Genomic DNA, 22,060 nt, shown 5'->3' on the forward strand with positions numbered 1-22,060 from the left:
TCTGAGTTAATTTAAGATTCTGTGCTGTGTGACTATCGGCTACTCCTTTTACTTCTTAATGTGCTAGGTCACACAGGTAGCAAATTCCAGGATCCTAGACCTTGCATCCTGCAAAAACTTAAAGGGGAATTCAATTAGTTTAACATGTAATTGGGAAATAGTTTACAAAATAAATAAAAATATAATACAACCACAAATCATTAATTTTTGGTTTTCTAAGACATAAATTGTTTAAGAATTGTCTTTATTTTTGAGTTTGACATAAGACTATTAGTTGCAGAACTAGTGCTAATTTGCATTGGTAGATTGGTTGAGGTAACTACTTCCCTTTTTCCCCTCCTTTTCTCTACTCAGATGAAATCATAGATCCAGGCTCCATCTAGTTTCTATAACTACTATATTATTTTCTCTCTTGTAAGGATATCAGCTTCTTGAGAGTAGTGATTGTTTTATTCTTTGTATTTGCAATCTTTACTGCCTATCCCAATACTTGTTACTTATTAGGCATTTAATAAATGCCTATTTAACTTTTACAGTGCAATAATGTAAATACAGTGCCCAGCAAACCTTCCCAGATCCTCTTCCACCTTTGTGTGTTTTCATTGTCATGTACTTTTTTGGCATTTTTTTCCCCTAAGACTCAATACCCCCAATAAAAAATAAATTAAAATTGTGTTATTTGTCTAAACTTTGAATTTCCCCAGGCATCTAATACCTCTGGCCACAGTAGAGGCTTAATACTTGATAAGCCGAACAGAATTGAACCAAGTATCTTTTCAACATTCTCCCCGCTTTTATAGATCGGGAATTAATTTATGTCCACTTACACAGTTAGCTTGTAACTGCTTTTGTGTCTGCCTTGTCAAAATAGATTCTTCCTTCTAATGATGATTTAATATTGCTACTAATAATAAGAACATTTCATCAAAAAGCATCTTCTAAATTTTTTTGAATATTAGATGTAAAATTGAAACTAAGAAAACAATTTAAAAATCCAACTTATTCTGCAATATAGTGCCACTCACAAAGCCTATCTAGAAGGATGATTAGTTCTTTGATAATTAGTCATTTAAACTCTTCCACATGAAATATTTTGCCCATGAATATCATTTTCTTTTACCTCAATTCATATGAATATCATCAATAAGCACCTAATGAGAACCTGTGTTAGACTAGGAACACAAAGACAAAGAATGAAGCATTCTTTACTCTCAAAGAACTTTTCAGGATAGACTACATCTACACATAAAGATATGAAACAGATTAATTCAAAGTTGTTAAATGGTAGATGGTGAGGACATTAGCAGTTTAAATCTGGAAAAGCTTCAGGTAACAGGGGGTGCTAGTTGGTGCATTAGATAGAGCACTGGCCTTGGAATCAGGAGGACCTATATTCAAATTTGGCCTCAAACACTTAATAATTGCTTAGTTGTGTGAAGTTGGGTAAGTCACTTAACCCCCTTGCCCTCATCCAGGACTCTCTAGGCATCCTGGTAAGTGAGACTGGTGACTTAGCACAAACCATCCCCCCCCCCCCCCAATCCAATTCACATGTTTGCCATGGCATCACCTCCCTGATGTTGTGGTCTTCAAAAAATGAAGGATGAACATCATACATCTTTAAAGGAATTTGAGGAAACCTAAATGAGGAGGGAGTATATTCCAGTAATGAAAAACTGACCCCTGCAAAGGGGAAGGGAGAAGGGAAGAAGCAGTCAGTGTTGAGTGCTTTATAAATATATTTCACTTGAGGCATGGAGATGGCAGAGAGACAAGTCCAGATTGGCTCTACCAGAGTGCAAGAAGGTACTTGGTAGTGCTGTATTGTTATTTTTTATTTTATTATTATGAGAATTTGTTATAAGACAGCTTTAGTAAAACCTCTAATTTGTCTGCATATTTAGCTCTGATATTCAACAATAAATAATATGCAAAGATATTCACATACGTTATAATACACAGCTGTTCTACTTCTTTAATCAAAAACCCTATCTGACCTGAATTTATCATTCTATCTTTTCCTGTGGTTCATCCTTCTAGACTTTTCTTTCCTTCTTTCTAGGTTGCAACCCAGATTGAACTTGTATGATTCTACCCCATCCTCCATTCTCAAACTCCTCTTACCCTGTTCTGTTGCTAATCCTAAAACTTCTGGACTGGATTACTTCTATCAGCCACCTCCTGAGCCTTTATGATTGCTATTGAAGGAAGTCACACAAACACTCTGAGTGCACTATAAATTGTTTATCCAACTACAAATAGATTCTCCTGATAACAAGACCATCCTTTTATAGCTCCCTAACTGATGCCCTATCTCACTTGAGACAAAAGCTCTTCTCTTTTTCACTATTCTCTCAGCTGAGAACCAGTCTCAGATAAGTGAACCTTACCATTTGAACCTCCCTATTCTCTTCCCCAAACCCTGCACTCTCCTTTCTTCTAGTTTTCTTAAAATGAAATGGTCCTTTCTGCTACATTTGCCCTTGATGATGGATGATCCCATCCCTTGCATTCTTTTTTTTTTTTTTTTTTTTTTTTTTTTTAGGTTTTTTGCAAGGCAATGGGGTTAAGTGGCTTGCCCAAAGCCACACAGCTAGGTAATTATTAAGTGTCTGAGACTGGATTTGAACCCAGATACTCCTGACTCCAAGGCCGGTGCTTTATCTAATACGCCACCGAGCTGCCCCCCATCCCTTGCATTCTTTTCTAGCATGTTGCCTCCTTCTCAATCATCCCAATCTTCAACCTTTATCTATTAATTTCTTCTCCAAAAATCTCTCCCAAGCTTAAAAAAAAATCTTCACTAGATCCCACTCTCCTCAAGCTATCATTCTACTTTCTTTCTCTCATTTTCATTCATACTGTTAGAAAAAAATCATCTATATTTGATTTTAGTTCCTTCTCAATCTTCAAATCTTTGCCATCTGGCTTGCAGCCTCCTCACTCAACTGAAATTGTTCTCTTCAGAAGTTATCATTGATTTCTTATTTGCCAAATATGATGGTCTTTTCTTAGTCTCCATCTTTCATGACCTCTTTTCTACTTAAGATACCAAGACCTATATACTCTCTCCTCTCTGGGCTTTAATGACATCTTCTCTGCTTTCTCTTAGTCCCTTCTTGCATGTATGACAGCCTCTTCTCAGTCTCCTTTGCTGTATCATTATTCTTAACCCATTCTATAACAGTGGGTATACCTTAGGTCTCTATTGGGAGTACAGTTCTTCCACTTCTTCTGTTTGGCCTGACCTGGATTGGTTTTTATGTGTGCAAATTTAAATGTTTAAGAAAATGAGATCAGAGACAAAATGAGGGAGAATGGAACAGCTCAGTAGTGGAAGTGACAATGTTAGAAATGGCAATTGAAGTGATGAACCTTATGCCTTGACTTTAGAGAAGAGAGTCAGAAGTAAAGAGAGTAAATAGTCAAATATATCCCATTATTGAGCTTTCGTAGTTTTGGGCAAGCCTGAGAGATCTCTGCCCTTTGACTGTATTTTGTTGTATGCTACAAACAGTTAAAAGTGGTATATTAAAATTTATGATTTGATTTCAATTTGGAAGGCTAATTTTGGTACAATACCCTGGGGAGATCATCTTCAGCTTTTTCTTATTTTTTTTCCCTTCGAGAATTGGATAAAGACCTAGTTTGTGTTTTTATAAAATTTGCAGATGCCACAAAATCTAGGAGAGTTAACACAATGAGTAATAGAGTTAGAATTCAAAGAGATCTTGCTAAGAGTAGAATATTAGCCTGAATATAATAAGGGTAATAGTAATTTTAAACTTTAGTTTTTTAAAGATTAAGTTCAGAAATACAAGATAAAAGACATGTCTATCATTTTGGTTTTGAAAAAGATCTTGCATTTTTAGTGGACTACCAGTTTAAGATAAATCATCAGCATGAAATGGCAAATAAAAAGCTTAATGTGACCATCTCCTATATTGGGAAGCATGCACACCAGTCTCACTTTCTCCTCCAGCACCTCCTCTGTCTAGTGACCCAATATGGATTGGGGCAACTGGAGATGGCCTTGGTTGCAGCAGGAGATCTTGACATTTTTAACTTAGGGGTCTTTTAAAGGTCTCAGCTTGACACAGTGTCAGAGCACTGGTGTTGGAATCAGAAGAATGAGAGTTTGAATCTGGCCTCAGAATCTTGCCATTTTACTGTTTGACCTTGAGCAAGTCACTTAACCCTGATTGCCTCACATACAGGGCAATCCCAATCATCCTGATTCACATATGACCTCTAGACTGAGCTAAAACCTAATTCAAGTACTTGACAAGGTATTACTTCCCTTAATATCATGGTCTTCTTTGAGAAAGAAGGAAAAAAATATCATCATCATCATCATCATCAATTTAATTGAGGCAATGCTCATTCAGTGATTAAGGCTAGATAAGAAAGAAATGAGGCAGAGAATGGCTTCTTTAACTAGTCCAAAAAAAGCAATAATCTAATCTGGGAGAGAAGAGTTTTCATGGTTTCTGGCCAAAACAGAAATAATTGCTATTTGCATTCATTCTTATTTCAGGACCCAAACTAAGTCTTTGGAACTTAATAGTCTTAAAGAGTCATTGAGACGTTACGTGACTTGTTCAGGGTCAGTATATGTTGGAAATGGAACTTTAACCTAGGTATTACTGATTCCAAAGTCAGTATCCTGTTTTCTCCACTAGGTAATGTTGTCTTTGTTATATTTTGATAAATTTGTTTATACTTTGGCCTGGTCATTCTACATTTGGACTACTTTATTCAGTTTGGCGACTACAATGTTAGAACAGTGATGGTTTCCAGAAGATGCCAAACAGGGCAATCAAGAGACCATATTGATTGAAGGAACTGGAGAAATCTTTTAATCAGCATCATATGAATGGGAATGAGATTTGTTCTGCTCTGCTCAGGGGTACAGAAATGGAAGTAAGGGAGTAGAGGTTGCAAAGAGGCAAATCTATACCTGATATAGGGTAAGAAATTTCCAATAATTAGAAATATCCAGAAGTGGAATGAGTTGCCCAACAAGGTGTGTTTCCTTCTTGTGAGTGCATTATTGGAAATCTTGAGGTAAAGTCTGAAAGACCATTTGTGGCATATATTGTAGAGGGCATTTCTACCCCCCCTCCCCCAGTACTTTGGAATAAGTGACCAATGCAATCCCTTCCAACTGAAAATCTGCGGTAGATAAGTTCCAGGAGGAATGAAATCATTTTTGAAAGTGGTAGGGTTAGAATTTCAGATCAAGATGATTTCCTGAATAGAGGCAGGTAGATCAATTTCCAAAGACCTGTTATAACGAAAATTTTAAAAAATCCACAAAGTAATTACTTCCACTCCAGAATTGCACAAGTAGCCAATCAGAAACCTACTAAGAATGAAAAGGGAGGGGGAGTTTCCAGGAAAACCAGTGCCAATGATTAGGCAGAAAAACTGGTAGTCTTCAGTTTGAACAGAGGCACTTGTAAGATTTGTGTCTGGAGAAAGCAAGAATGAAGAACTTCCAGGAGAAAGCCCAAGAGTGGGCGTAAATGGAAGCCATCAGGAATGGGTTCTTATTTTCCTAGCACTCTGATCTGAGATGCCTTGGAAGGCCCTGATGATCCAAAACTTTGAACCCAAAGATTTAATGGGAAGACCTAAACCTGGCAGGTGATTATCAGTGCAGAAACAGAACCCAGGTTAGCAAGATTGAAATCAGAAGGGGCTGATCCCTCTTACCCAAAAATACAGTAGGGAGTAGAATTTGGCAATGGTCCTAAAACCCCCAGTTCATGAACTGATGCTTAAGAAATAAATATATTCCAGTTACACTGACCACTATAAAGAACTGTTGTAGATCCAGAGAAACTCAAAAATTCAACCTAAAAGGTAAGAGACATTCTATGGCAACTGCAAATAGAAACTCCAAAGGAAAAAAATAAAAAGATTTTCCATTAGGCCTGCATGATAACCCAGAAAAAAAAATGGAAGAAGTAAAAAGAAGTAAAAATTCTGAAGGAAAGAATTGGAGGAAGAATAAATTGCTCAGAACAAAATTAATAGTGAACCTTACTCATTTAATAGATTCCCTGAAGTTTAAAATAGACAAAATAAAAATCAGTAATTATGTGGAAGCAACAATAAATTTTGGAATAAAACAAAAAGATTAATAAGAATAGAAGTAAATGTAAAATATTTTTATTGGATCTTTTGAACTTATTATTAGAAACTTTGATCAAGATCAAGGAATAAGAATTGACCTATAAAATAAGATCAAGGAGAGAATTTAAGAATCTATTGGATTTCCTTAAAACCTTGATGTTCAAAAAAAGTCTACATTCTGTACTTAAAGATATCATAAATGAAAACTGCATAGATTTATTAGTACCAGTGACTGAAAATAGGAAGAATTCACCAGTCACCTCCTAAAAGACCCCCCCCCCAAAAAAAAAACATGTTGCAAACACCAGAATGGGATTCAAGTATTAAAGAGCCATAATCTGGATCATAGCATATTCTACTATAAACAACTACACAGAATAGATCTTGGGATATAGTATTTTGGTTATGACTGACGATGTGGGACTTAGTCAAGAATAAGCTATTCTGGTAAGCTGAGTACAGTTCTAAAGGATGCAGAACATATTTTTTAAAGGAATAGAGGCCATCGAAGCATTTCTGAGGAAAATACCAGAGCTGAACAGCAATTTTATTATTTTTTTTCATTTGCATTCAAAGATAGCTTTTAACATTCCATCTTTTTATAAGCTTTTGAGTTGCACATTTTTCTACCCCTACTTCTTTCCCTACTCACATGACAACAAGTGATCTGATATAGGTTGACGTGTACAATCATTTTTAACATATTTCCATGTTAGTCATGTTGTGAAAGAAAAATATGAGAAAAGAGACATAAAACAAGATTTTAAAAATGAAAATAGTATGCTTTGTTCTGTATTCAAACTCCATAGTTTTGTTTTGTTTCTCTGGAAGTGGATGGCATTTTCCATCATAAGACTTTTTGTCCTTGATGACTGAACTGCTGAGAAGAGCTATGTTCTTCATAGTTAGTTGATCATCATAGAATGTTGCTGTTAATGTGTACAATGTTCTTCCAGTTTTGCTCACGTGACTCAACATCATGAATAGCAATTTAAAATATAACCCCAAGAATCAAGAGAAACCTAGAAAGGTAAATTCATTCATTCATTCATTCATTTATTTATTTTGTTGTTGTTTTTTTTATTAAAGATATTATTTGAGTTTTACAATTTTCTCCCAATCTTGCTTCCCTCTCCCCACCCCCACCCCACAGATAGCACTCCGCCAGTCTTTACTTTGTTTCCATGTTGTAGAAAGGTAAATTTATTTGAGCAATTGAAAGACACTATATGATGATGCAGTGAGGCTGAAAAAAAAAAGGGTCCCTTTAGAATCCTTTAGTGTCTCCAAAGGTTATTAATGGAATTAAATAAGCACAGGATAGATATCCTGGTGGTTCTGGCAGTTTTGGTAACACCATTCTCTCCTTATTTTCCTTCTATCCATTTGATCTCTTCTCTGTTTCCTTTGCTTCAAACCATAGGTGTCCCTTAGGGTTCTGTCCTGGGCCACCTTTTCTTCTCCTTTATGACTACTTCACTTAATGACCCCATCAGCTCCTAAGGATTTAATTACCATCTTATGCTGATGATTCTCAAACCTACCTTTCATACCCCAAAGTACAGAAAGTGACTTTTTTGGACACGATTTGTGTATACGGTTAATTCTTCCATTTTGAGGAGATTAGGTGGAAAAATATATGTAAAGTTTTTTTGTCCCCCTCCCCCCCATACCAGAAAAGAAATCTGAATTATTATGGTATTAAAAATATGAAATGTTGATACTATACAATATTATACGTATATTTTTATGCATTTCTGAGTTTCTAAACATTTTCACTGTTATCTGCCATCCCTCACATGTCTGTGACTTCCACAGAACTTTCCCCGAATTACCATTTAATTTCTTAGCAGCAAATGATATATTGAAACCATGATGGGGAATGTTGTGATGTAGAAGGGATAGCTGTATTTGTTTTCCTTGAATTCAGTATAGGTGCATAGTTATGAAATCAGTCAGATTTGAATAGATAGTGAGAAAACAGAAAAAAGAGTGATTTTCTTTGTGTGTGTGTGTGGTGTGTGTGTGTGTGTGTGTGAGAGAGAGAGAGAGAGAGAGAGAGAGAGAGAGAGAGAGAGAGAGAGAGATAGCAACAAATTGATGGAATGATCAAAGGACCAAACTTTTAGAAGATAAAAAAAGAATTGGATTGAAGACTAGTAGAGAGGAGGAGTTAGTCTTGGTCAAGAGCAGGGCCACTTATTCAGATTTTAGCAGAAGAGAAGAGATCATGGAAATGTAGAGAAATTTTGATGTGTGTAGTTGGAAAGCTATAAATGCTCCAAGTGAAGATATTATGGGTAGTGTGGAGGGAGCATAAGATGTAGATTTAACACTGCATGGGACCTTAGAGATCTTCTACATCAACCCCCTTCTTTTTACAGATAGCCTACGGAAGACAGGTAGCTAGTTATTAGCAGAGCCAGAATTTGGCCAGACTTTTTTCACTAAGTGGATTCCCCACTCTTCTCCCCCCTCTTTCCTCCTCACAATATTATTCCAACTTCTTTGAGGAAAGCAGTTTGGAGGAACCACTGAGATAAACATGAGAGACAGATAGTGAAGGAAGAATAAAAAGGATTGCCTTGCAGCAGGGACAATGAAATAAATATTAGATAGTGTGAACTCAGGTGACAGTTTCAGGATTGTGTCTAACTATTCAACAGCTTGGGAATAGGAACAAATAGGGCTCCTACTAAGTGCAAGGTGTTGTATTAACTATTGAGGGTACAGTTATGAATAAAGATCTAATAAGGGGGACAGACAACATTCAGAAGGAAGTTGAAAGAGATGAAGGAGAAAGAACCAGGCTTGAAGGTTTGATGAAGTCTGAAGGAAGCAGAGAGAGAGGATTGACAGTGCAAGATGCAAGAATGGTGGTAGAAAAATGGGGGTGTGAAGTATTGAAGAACTGAGAATAATAGTGTCTAGTTGAACTGGTTAACTCCAGTGTCCTGATGATAAGAGTAACATGAGGCTAGAATGAAGGTGTTAGAAGGAATGGAGATCATAGTCAGAATAAAGGGCAGTTTAGGAAGAATGAGTGAGAGAGAGAGAAGACAGGACCATTTGACATGGATTTTGAAGCACCTGCTGTATGCTAGGCCCTGTCCTAAGTGCTGAGAATGCAAATACACAGAATGAAATAAGCTATGCACCCCCAGGGATCCTGTATTCTAATGGGGAAACCACAAGGATATATAGGATGTCCCAGGAATCTTAGTGCAGTTTTTAGCCTATTAAAGTTTAAAGTGCAGTAAGACTTTTAGAACATTATATGTATGTGTGTGTATATGTACAGATACATCTATTTATGCAGATATCTGTATTTTTATATATATATGTATACACACAGAATGAATATAAAAAAATACAGAAAAATACAAGGTAGTAAAATAGAGTAGACAACTAACTAACAGTTGGAGGGAATCAGGAAAACCTTCATGTGGAAAGATGATGATACTTGAGCTACTGCTTAAAGGAAATAAGGATTTTCTGAGGAAAGAGATGAAGAAGTGGAGTTCACATTTCAGGTATGGAGGATGCTCAGTGTACAGTCACAGAGAGAGAAGATACAATGTTATTTTGAAGAATTAAGAAGATGGCGATCAGTGCCCAAAGGGGAGTGTACACACACACACACACACACACACCATGCACGCACATATTATAATCACTCAATAAATGTTGATTGATTAATTGATAGACCCTGTGAGATTGGAAAAATAGTTTGGGATTTGGAAGGACTTTCAAAAAAAATCCAACTTGTTATAGTGTGAGGAATCAAAAAAACTTCCTCAGTTTAGATCCTGCTTCTGTTCCCCTTTTTGACCCAGGACAAACCATTTAATCTACTTGGGCTTTCACTTATTCATCATAGAAGAGGGACATAGATGAGATGGCATTGGAAATTTGTTATATCCCTAAGTCTTTGATCCTGTGATAGTATAAATGGAGTTCAATATCTGTTAAATGCAAAAGAGGTCATTGGAGTTTATTATTTGGGAGAGAGACATGGTCAGAGTTGCAGTTCTGTCTTTGACTTCTTTGTGGTATAAGCATAGTAGTGAAATCTTGTGGCTGAGAGGATCTATAGAAACCATTTTGTTGAGGGAAAGAGCTTAATTCTGAATTGATATCATGCAAACTGAATCAATTCACAACTCTACTAACATTGCATAGGTCACATAGTCTCTCCAGTGGGTTTTTTGGGGGCTCATTTTTGCCATTTTGCACAATGTGGTTTTTGCATTTCTCTTGTCACTATTTTTGAGCAGATACTCATATGGTCATTTAAGGAACAGCACTTGGTCTTATGTTTATGCCAATTCCTTAATAGACTTTGGATATCAGTTTTATAAATGATATTTAATATCAATTTTTTCCTTTGTCTTTTTCTTTAAAGTTCTTTCTAGTTTTAGTTGGATACTGTGCTGGACCTGAATTAAAAGGAGGCTTAAATTTATAGATTGCCTCACATCCTTCCTAGCTGTTTGTGATGCAATTAACCTCTGGTCACCTCAGTTTCTTCAGCTGTAAAATGGGGATAATAATTATAACAACCTTCCAGGGTTCATGTGAGGATCAAATGAGGTAATATTTCTTAGTTACTTATATAGTATCTGACCCATAGATACTTAATAAATAATTGTTTTCTTCCTTCCTTTACTAATGTTTTTAATGTAAAACTTTAATTGTATGAAATTTAAGCTAAGAATTAACTTCTAATTATAGTTGTGAGAGCATACCCTTTCCTCTGATCTTTTTTCTTTTTTTTAATGTGGCATTTACATTTAAAATGTGTATCCACATGGAACTTGTCATCTATAGTACCAGGTGTTAATCTGAACCTAATTTCAGTAAAACTGCTTTCCATTTTCCCTGGCAGCTCAAACTTAAATGCCTTGGGCATATGCATGCTACACACACAGGCTTCTGTTTCTGGTCTTTACCAGCATTATATACCAGAATTATCTGGGCTGTTGTACTCATTTAATTATCTTTTTTTTTAAAAACTAGCCTCAAGTAACATATTACTCTTTCAGCTCACTTCACTTACTTATTTATTTATTTATTCCTTGGGGGTTTTTTGCAGGGCAATGGGGTTAAGTCTTACTAAAAGTCATATAGCTAGGTAATTATTAAGTGTCTGAAGCTGGATTTGAACTCAGGTCCTCCTGATGCCAGGGCTGGTGTTCTATCCATTTATAAATATAGTTTAGTTCTAGTAATATTATACTACCTTAATTCCTAAATTTTGTTATTGTTAATTTTTTAAACTTGTTTTCATATATAAAATAAAATTTTGCTTTTCAAAGTGGGCTTCAGTAATCTGAATGACATCCTACTTACAATGATTTGTCAGCCTATAGTTTAAAACAAACAAAAAGAATCAATTGAATATTAAGCTAGTTTTAAAAGTTAAAATGGTTTTTATTTCCTTGTATTTTGAGAATCATATCTTTGAATCAAATGATTACCATTTTGTCAAAAATCTATCCCACTCTAGGCCATCCTGAACTGAGTTGTCAAAGTGAAAACAATCCTAAAGCATAGGTCTGACTACATGACCTCCTACTCTGTCTAGTAGCTCCCCATCACCCATACTCTGTGATCAAGAGCCATTGGCTGACTTCCTTGCTGTTCAGCAAGCCACACTCTTCTGTCTGTGGTCATTTTTTTTTCTGGTGTTCAGTCTCTTGTACCTGGAAGTCTCTCCCTCTTCATTTCTGCCTTTTGGCTTGCCTTTCTTTTCCAGAAATTCTTTCTAACCCTCTTATTTCTAGTCTTTCTTCTTTTGATTACTTCCAGTTTATCTTGTAAGTAGCTTCTTCATCTATCATGTTTGAATTTTTTCTTCCCTCCCCCACCTTAGATTGTTAGCTTTTTGAGAATACTATCTGTCATCTTATCATTGTTTGACATAGTGACTAGCACATAGCAGGTGCTTGAAAAGCATTTATTTGCCGACTCTTCTGTTATCCTAATTTCATGGAACCTCTAGAATTAATTTATCCTCAGAAGATTGATTCTGACATTTTTAAAGTTGCCATTTTGAAGTTGGTAGAATTTGATCCATAGCGAAGGACTATCATTGCTCCCTCCCTGGCTTAAGTGGTTTTAGTGGCTTCTCATTTCTCCAAGGATGAAAGAGAAACTCTTCTGTGACATTCAAAGCACTTCACTTTCAGGTCCTGTCTTACCTTTACGGTCTTCTGTTTTACTGTCCCACACATTTTTTTTTCTCAAATCTCCTTCTGTCTCTAGCTTCTGAGCCTTTGAATAGTCTGGCCCCTCTGTCTGAAGTGACATATTTTCTTCCTTGACCTCCTGGTATCCCTAGTTACTGTCATTTCTCTGCTCAAGTGCTGTCTTCTTCAGGAAGCCTAGTTAAGTTCTTTCCCCCCCTCCTCATCAGTTGTGTTTATATATATAATTTTTTTGAATTATATACATGTCCTATATCCTTTGGGATGTGTACTCTTAGTCCCCATCACAACAGAAGTTGCTGAATAAAATCTCTCTTGAAAATGGCATGTTCCAAAGAAGAGGTTATACTGTAGGACATTGGTTCCCAATCTTTCTGACTGTGGAGACTTTTTGTTCATTTTGGATTTGCTGATCACTATATATAATGGTAGCTTTTTTCATTGACTACTACTGTTCTCAATACAGTAATGCTTTTAGGTGAATTTTATATTTTAATAATCATAACAGCATTTACATATGAGACAATTTACAGATGGAATGTTTGCCTCTTTATTATATTGTGTCATTTAAGGAAGTGGTAGGTGATGGTTTATAATAGATTTAGAGATTGGAAAGTTGGTAGGAGTGCTCAAAGTTACCTTAGATCTGGTTCCATTGGCATTTAGGTTTCACAAAACTATAGCTGTAGAAAACTCTTTTTATAGATAAATATAACTGCAGTTTTCTCAGATAATTCCAAGTGTTCAGAAAAAAAATGTAGCCAGAATTCAGAAAGTTACTTTTGTGTAAAGATTTGTTTTCAAACTATTTTTCAGACAAATAAATCATCAGTTTAAAAACAAAACCTGTGAACACCAAACCTGTCCATAGCTTTCAAACCATTAATATGAGAAAGTTAGGAGATCTTGGAAAGTACAGTCTATGAGGACCAGAAATTAAATTAAGGGTTAGCTCTGTTGGATTGGTTGGTTCTGAATCTAAGTCTTTTCAGTTGAGGCAACTGGATTCAATTTGGCAGACCCAGGGGTGTTTATAGGTAGTATCTCTCTTTAACTTGGAGAAACCAGAGCCAGACATCTGTCTGATTTTAAGATACTAATGGAGTAAGGATTGTATGAGTGTTCACAGAGGACTGACCCCTGGTATGGAGGCTTGCTGAGCCCTTTTGGGAGCTGCTCATCCACCATTGGTGTCCACCTGTCACCAAGTTTTCTCTGGTATCCAAGTAAATGGCTGACAACCCATTGACCCCTAAACCCATTACTGAGTTAAGAGGATGTTTACCCCAAACATGTGAAGATTTTCAGTGATGGAATGGACAGATGAAAACAATAGGCATTCAGCATCCTGGGCCAGGTCTTTACTTTTGTCCTGCCACTGGATTTTGATGACTCCAAAGGAGAGTGAGGCTGATAACTTGGGGCAACTGTGTCTCACTTAAATGCAGTTCACTTGCAAATCATGACATCCTGTGTGATGTCATTGTTCTTCTTCAGATAGGAAGAAGAAATGACAAAAATTTATTAAGCAGCTACTCTAGGCCAGATACTCTGACAACCATTTTTTACCACAAGCTCCCTCTTCTAACCTTTTCATTGACCCTCTTTGACAAATAACAACTATAGAGTTACTTTAGTTGAGATCTTCTGAAAGGAGTTGTACAGGCACTTAAGTTTATTGTTGTTTCAATCCTAGCTCAAAGTGTCTTGTAAGATTCAAATGAGTTAATATTTATAAAGAAAAGTATAGTGTTTGCCACCCAGGTTCTATATATATGCTTATTGTCTTCCTCCCTCCCTTTCCCTTTTCCATTTTCTCTTCCCCTCCCCCCCTTCTTTTTTAGGCACTGTAAATTCTTCACTAGGGAAGTGAAATTTTGCAGTCTTGTTTGGGTAAAGGTCTGTGTATTGGATGGGAGATAGCAGATAATGCTATGTAGGAAATGTGAGCTCTTATCATGGTATGGACAGATTGTGAAAGGGTACCTGATTTGGACAGGTTGGGGGGTGGAGAATGTTAATTGTCATTTTGCAGGGAGATAGTCACTCACATCTTAGAAAAGAGCTCCCTGAGAAAATATAGAAGACTAATACTGTATGTGATATATTATTGCTTCTGTGAAAAGTATAAAGATTAAGACCAGCATACTTCATTCTGTGGCAGTTGCATCACCTTATATTATACTTGGAACATAGAGTAACTTAAATATTGGTTGAATGAGGAAATGCATTTAGTGTAAGAGGAATGGGACCACCTGTTTGGGGTTTTGCTTTTCTCACCCCCGCTGTGGAGCAGATCATTTTGATCTTCTGACTCCCTTTTCAACTTTTCTCTCTTTTCTTTCAGCATTTGTCTTTGTATCCTCAATTTCTAGAACTTTTATGCTTCATTTGAACTATTAAAAAAGAATAGATTGTTGCTTCAACTTAAATCCTAACACCCTCCTGATGAATAGTAACTAACTTAAAATTAAAATTTTATTATAAGTATTATATGAAGAAAGCCTAAGGGGGAAACTAATATGTAATAATCTACTCTTTGATGACTTTTGGTTTTCCCCTAAAAATGGAGTTGAAGTGAAGGAGCAAAAAAATTTAAGTCTCCTTGGTTCCTTCTCTCTGTAAAAAATCCCTTTCATCTTTCTAATGACTTTCTATTGAATTTTGAAATAATAAATACTATATATTTACCTTTTTTCCATAAAATTTTTTTTAATGTTTTTTATTCCCATAAAACTTCAAAAGGGACAATTATGTGACTCAGTGTCTGGTCTGTAGTCAGGAACACTCCTCTTTGTGAGTTCAAATTCAATCTCAGACTCTTACTAGCTGGGTGACCTTGGACAGGTTATTTAAGCCTATTTGCCTCAGTTCCTTATCTGTAAGGAAAGGGCCAAATCACTCTAGTATCCTTGCCAAGAAAACTCCAGTTGGGTCATAGAGTCAAACAGGCCTGAAAAACTTCTCAATGAAAATGGTTTCAAGATACCTAGGCTTTTATTAAGTTTCAGTAACAATTATTTTCTGAAAAATGACACGCACACATTTTAGTCAGTAGAGTTTCTCTTCAGTATTCTGAGTATTTAATTAGAGAAGATTTGGGTAAGTTTTAAGATTTATGAGTTGAGAATTAAATTTCATTTTAATGTTTGGCTTAACTGGTAGTTACATTTTTTAAACATAAAGTTACTCTGTTAGCATATTTTTATATGGATGAAACTAGCAGCGTTACTCATAATTTTGATGATAGAACCTTGTTTTATTCTAGGAAAACTTAAACTATCCAAGTTTTGTGCTAAAGCATTTATTGAATGCCCAGAAGAAATGTAGCTTTGTATTCATAATTACAAAAGATTAAATGTAGGGCTGTGGGGATGATTGTGGCAATCTCTTTCTGCCTTCTCCTTTTACAGGGAAATTGAGGAAGAAAAAAGTTAAAGTGATTTGCCCAAAGGTCTCTAAGTCAGGTTAAATTAGCAAATTTTCTTAACTTTATTGACTTCTGCTGCCTTTGAAACTGTTGACTATTTTTTTGGACAGAATTGTCTCTTAAACTGCCTAATACTTTGGTCTCTCTTTTTTCCTTTTCATTATCTAAGTTTCAGACTCTATCTCTTTCTATATTAGGCATTCTTTTTTTTTTTTTTTAAGGTTTTTGCAAGGCAAATGGGGTTAAGTGGCTTGCCCAAGGCCACACAGCTAGGTAATTATTAAGTGTTTGAGACCAGATTTGAACCCAGGTACTCCTGATTCCAGGGCTGGTGCTTTATCCACTGCGCCACCTAGCCGCCCCTATATTAGGCATTCTTAACCTTTTTTTAAATTTTTTTTTGGTCTATGTAATGGACCAATTTGGCATTCTGATGAAACCCATGGATTCCTCCTTGGAATATTTTTAAATAAATGAAATACATAAAATTTCAAAAGGAAACAATTATATTGGAATATATTTATTAGAAATAAGTCATATTTTGTCATATTAACCCAACATTTGAGTTTTGTTGTGTTGTCACCCTTATAATTTACATTTTTTAGTCATAGTATATATGTTATTTTTACTGTCATTTACAAACTCTTCCCATGCCTTTCTGAATTCATTTCTTATGAAACAATAATGTTCATTGCACTTATATACTATAGATAGTTTAATGATTTCCCTATCTATCTTCTTGTTGCCACAGAAGATTGTTTTGGGATTTTTTCTATCTCTCACCTCCTTGAGAGCAAATAACTAATTGTGTTTGTCTCTACTTGGGGAGTAGACATCTAGTCACATCTTTCTTTTAGCATAATTATAAATTGTATTCCATAATGATTAGACCAATAGCTACTATCTTAGCCACTTTTGATTATTTTCATTTTTGTCATTTGTCAGTTTGGGGTTTGAGGTTAAAAACTAGAGTTTGTTTTGATTAGTGTTTCCTTTGTGATTTGGAGTAATTTTTCATACAGTTTTGCTGTTTTTCTTTGGAGAACTATTTCCTTTGGTAATATAATTATCTTCAAATCTAAATAGTTGTTTCTAGAAAACAGAACAGTATTTCAGTTGATTAGATTCTGAGTTCAGTGACTCACTGGTAGTAAAGCATTGATTCAAGAAGTATAATAATAATAAGCCTGTGGTAAATTTATTATCTTTCTTTCATAGTATAAGATATTTTATTGTAGCAGAATGTCTGGTGAAAATGAATTTAACAACATGAGAGTTAAATCCAGTATTCCAAAGAGTGAATTTTATTCCAGAAGCCTCATGGAAATAGAATGCTTTCTTAACAAAAGGATTAGGTACCTAAAACCTTAGTTTTTGAGAAAGTAGAAAAATAATAACGTTACTTTTATAGAATTTTTTATTCCTTATTTTATGAAACTTCACACCGTAGTCCGAAGACATGCTCCCAAGAGATTACAAACTAATTTTGAAAAGTATTTTTTTTCTAGTGCTTATTTTTTAATTTAAAATTTTGCTTTTTTGCAAGGCAATATCCGAGGCCAAATTTGAACTCAGATCCTCCTGACTCCAGGGCTGGTGCTCTATTTACTATGCCACCTAGCTGCCTCTGTAGTACTGATTTTTTAAAATATTACATTTCAGTGGTTGACTTTCTTTTGTGACCGGTCCTATGAGGTTTCAGAATCATTGACTTGAAGGACTATGTGAAAAAAAATGTAAAAACAATCAAATGTAATTAGCCTTCATCTTCATTCATCTTCACAAAAAATGTATTCCTCAAGTTCTTATGCAAAAGGTATCTTAAAAACGGGAGGTGCTGAAGAACTTTTTTTTCAATCTGACAAAAGTGAACATGTAGGAAATTCCTATTCATTTATTTTGTAAATTGTGTTTGTGATTATTAGCTTTTCTTCAGTGTTTGCATTTATGTTTTAGACACTTTGTTATACACAGTGAAAGTTTAAAAATAGATCCTGTCTTTAAGGAGCTTGCATTTAATTGGATAAAAACAACATATATTCAGAAAAGGAAATATAAAATATGTGAAATTTAGATGTAATAAAGAGAATGTTCATGACTGGTAGGATCTTAGCATTATAGATCCTAAAATCTAGCTTAGTATACTGGATGATAGCACTTAAAAATTGGTTATTGAGTCCAATCGCCTTATTTTAAACATGAAGAAACTGAGGTCCAGAGGCTAACTGACTTGCCCTTGGTCTTAGAAACAGTAAGCAGTAGAGTTGGGATTTCACCTAATATTTTTGATTCTTCATTTCAGTGCTTTTACCTTGCTGTATGTCAGACTACTTTTGTCAGTTGAGCCAAGTTTTGGAGGAAGCTGAAGATTCCCTTAAGTGATTAGGGGAGTGAGGTCTAGATTGGCTTGGTTCTCTGCAGAGACATGTAGAAGGGAAACAGTGTGTCTTGTCTGGGAAACTGCAAGTTGAAGAATATGTTAAGGAAATTAATAAATATTCCCCAAAAGGTAAAATGGAACCAGGTTATAAAAGTCAGAGAGGATTTTGTATTTTATCCTAGAAACAAGAAGGTTCTTTACTTCAGGAATATCCATTTATCAACTGAATGGAAAGGGATGAAATTTGAATTGGAGAGACTAATTTGGAAACTTATTACAGTTCAAATGAGAGATGATTAGTACCTGAGTCAGGGTAGTTGGTAGCTGTGTGAGTATAGAGGTCAGTAATATATTGTGGTAGAATTAACAAAATTTGTCTCCTGATTAGCTCTAAGGGTGAAGTAGATAGAGAAAAAAGAGTTGAGTATGACTATAAGAGTACCAGTCTGGGAGATTGGAAAATCAATGGTACCCTTAACCAAAAATGCAAAAGTTAGGAAGAATGAAAGATATTTGAGAAAAGATAAGCTTTAATTTTGCCTATATTGAATTTGATGTGCCTGTGAAAATATGTAATGTGTAATTGACAATTTGGAGCTGAAGGTCAGGAGAAAACAGACTTGATATATAGGTCTGGGAGTTGCATTGAAATAATAGTTGAATCCATGGAAACTTAGTGAGATCACCAAGAGTGAGAATATAGATAGATCACAAATCTTGATTTCCTGATACAAGTATGTGTAGAAGTTGCTGAGTGGATCTTTAAGGTATAAGAATATTTCAAGATATTCTATGAAAAAAAGAATGAATTTTTGGCCAAAATTGGGAATTCCCTGGTATGGAGTCTTGGGGTATTTTTGTTTGCTTGTTTTTGTTTTTACTCTTTCACTTCAGAGAACTAGAAGATACAACTGACAGAACAGTTTAAATAATGTGTTTAACTATAATGAAAAGTCTATCATATTTTTGTAGAACTTCATGTGATCTTGTTTGTGATAACATTGAGATACAAGTTAAGGGGTACATATGAACATAATATTGATTTGAATTTACTTTTCTTATATGCATCATTAGAAAATCAGTGGTTAATACTTTAAAGAGAAAACCATCCTTGCTTACAAATTACCAAAATTTTGTGCTTTCTGTTGATTTATTGGGAATAGAGCAATGATAAAGGAGTAGTATTTTTAATAGTACAGAATTCCAGAAATGAAATGCAATACCCACATATGAAGTTTCTGCAAAATTTATTCTTATAGTTTAGAGCAGGTCTGTCCAAAGCTTTATGTGCAACCCATAGTAAGATTTTATGTTTCTCCTTGTGGTTTTACCAAATGCTTTGGTAAATGAAGTCAAGCTACTCCAGAGCTTTCATTAAAATGACAAATCAAAATATATTGTCTGTTGTTTCAATTAAAACTTTTAAAAGTAAGGTTGGGCAGCCCTGGTTTAGAGATAGCATAACTAGGATAGTGGTAGAATCAGGAAAATCCAAGTTCAAATGTGGACTTAGATATTACTAACGTGTGTGACCCTGGATAAATCACTTCTTAATCTCTGTTTATTTCTGTTTCCTCAGCTTTAAAATGGTGATAACAGCTTGTGAAGATCAAATGAGATAATTTTTATAAAGGACTAGTTATAATGCCAGTAACATAGAAGGCAATCTATAGAAATACTTATTCTTTACCCTTCCCTGACAGTCATAAAAATTTAAACTGAGATTAAGATAAATTGTTATCCTGAGTTGTTTTTCTTTGTCTACCTAACATTTCTAATAATGATTATTCCATATCTTTCTAATGGACTTATTTTTTGGAGATCTAAATGATTCATTGTAAAACCTCCATATGAACATTCTTAATATCTAATCAGTTCAAACCTCTGCTCTAGAGCTAGATATCTTGGAGAAAGAGTTCACTCAAATCCTCAAAATAAGACATTCAAATTTGAAGAGAAAGAGTCCCTTTATAATTTAGATTAAAAATGTATCCTAGGAGTTATTAATTATATACTCTAAGGTTTTGAACCAGTTTCATAAGAAATTAAGTTATTTTAATAGAATTATATGGTTTTCAAAGGAACTTAAAAATTTTTGAGGTGATTCCCCATTAGAGGAGATCAATGGCTTTTTTTAGTTTCTGATTCTTTAAAAAAATTTTTTTTAAGTAATATCATATTATGAGGTGGCTAGGTGGCGCAGTAAATAGATCACCGGCCCTGGAGTCAGAAGTACCTGAGTTCAAATCCGGCCTCAGACACTTAATAATTACTTAGCTGTGTGGCCTTGGGCAAGCCACTTAACCCCATTGCCTTGCAAAAACCTTAAAAAAAATAAATACCATATTTAAAGTGATACCAATTTTAAAAAGTGATACTGCTTTACATAGCATTGCAATTTCCTGAAGACAATCCAGTTCATTCTCCTCCTGTTTAATTCTAGGACTAATTTGCTATCTGTTTGTACGATCTTTTTTTAATACCACTTTTCATTAAAATGTATTTAATCATTTCATTACTGATTCTCACAGGCTTGTCCCCCATGCCTAGAATTCTCTCCTTCATTTCCTCCTGGCTTTCCCCTAGCTTTCTTTAAGTCTCAGGTGAAACTCAACCTTCTTCAAGAAGCCTTTTCTGATCCCCCTTAACTAGTATTTTTCCTTTTGAATCTCTCCAATTTTATTCTGTATATAATGTGTTTGTTCATGGTTATTTACATGCTGTCTCTTCCATTTCATTGAGTTGTCTTTTGCCTTTCTTTATATCCCCAGTTCCTGACATGTGCTTTTTGACTGGCTGACTGATTATCCTGGCAGTTTTTGGCCAAGTTAGTCCCATAGATTAAAGATTTCACAGTTTATTGTAGAATACATTTACAATACTTAATAGATTTGTATTCTCAACAATTTGGATGTTCCCTCCTTGTTCATCCTTCTTTACTCTTGGCTTAGTTCTTCCATAAATTTGCCACAGGAGCTCTGTCCTGGACGTTCTTCCTTATTTTTTCCTGATCTCAAGGTGATGTGGAACTTGCTAGGGAGCCCTCTGATTGGTTGTCTAACTGGCATCCCTCACCTTACTCAGTTTACTAGTCCTAGTCCATCTTTTGTTGCTATCTCTGTTTCCATGATAATTAGTTTTTTCTCCTGTTCTTATTTGAAATTTTCCATTTCTTGGATGTTGCTGCTGACTCACAGCTATCATTAGTTTTTCCACTGCTTTCTGTTGATAGTAATTTTGAAATCTTCTGATTTAATAGATGGTTAAATAATGTTTAGTCAGAAAACTACCTCAAAATAATACTGATATTAAAAAAAATAAGTCTTTGGGTGAGATTTGGGTCCTTTCAAAGTAGAATTGTAATTTCCTAAAGACAATGCAGTCCATTTTTCTCCTATTTAATTCTGGAACTAATTTGCTATCCCATTTGTACTGTCTGACCCAAATATAGACATATACATAGGATATATAGCTTAAGTTGTCCATCCCAACAGCATGTGATAACCTGGTCATCAAGACAGATACTAAAATGTGTTAACAGAATCTGTGTGCTTCTGTATTCCAAAATGATTTTTCTATTAAAGTTCAAAGGTCATATTTGTCAGAATATACTGCCAACATTAACATTATCTAGAAGAGAAAGTATTTTTAAAGGGTGGTTGAGACTGTAAAAAGCTTACTGAGTGTCTGGGGGAAAACCATCTCCCACATTTCTTAATGTGTAGATAAGGATTCGATACTTATATACCTCAACTTTAGTGGTTTTGTTAAAATTGCCTTAGATGAGAAAACTTTTGGCAAGGAAACTTACCATCATGTTTTTTAAGTCCTTGTTAACTTATTTTGAATTCTTGAACCTATCACTTTTACAGTCAGTATTATTTTTCTGGTAATTATTAT

General features: G+C 35.0%; 1 protein-coding gene across 13 annotated transcripts in view; it reads left to right on the forward strand.

The window, feature by feature from the left end:
• Positions 1–22,060, forward strand: part of CNOT2 (CCR4-NOT transcription complex subunit 2) — a 171,866-nt gene that overhangs the window by 41,716 nt on the left and 108,090 nt on the right. The window lies entirely within an intron of this gene.

The sequence above is a fragment of the Macrotis lagotis genome, chromosome 2, assembly GCF_037893015.1.
Source record: "Macrotis lagotis isolate mMagLag1 chromosome 2, bilby.v1.9.chrom.fasta, whole genome shotgun sequence".
NCBI lineage: Eukaryota > Metazoa > Chordata > Mammalia > Peramelemorphia > Peramelidae > Macrotis > Macrotis lagotis.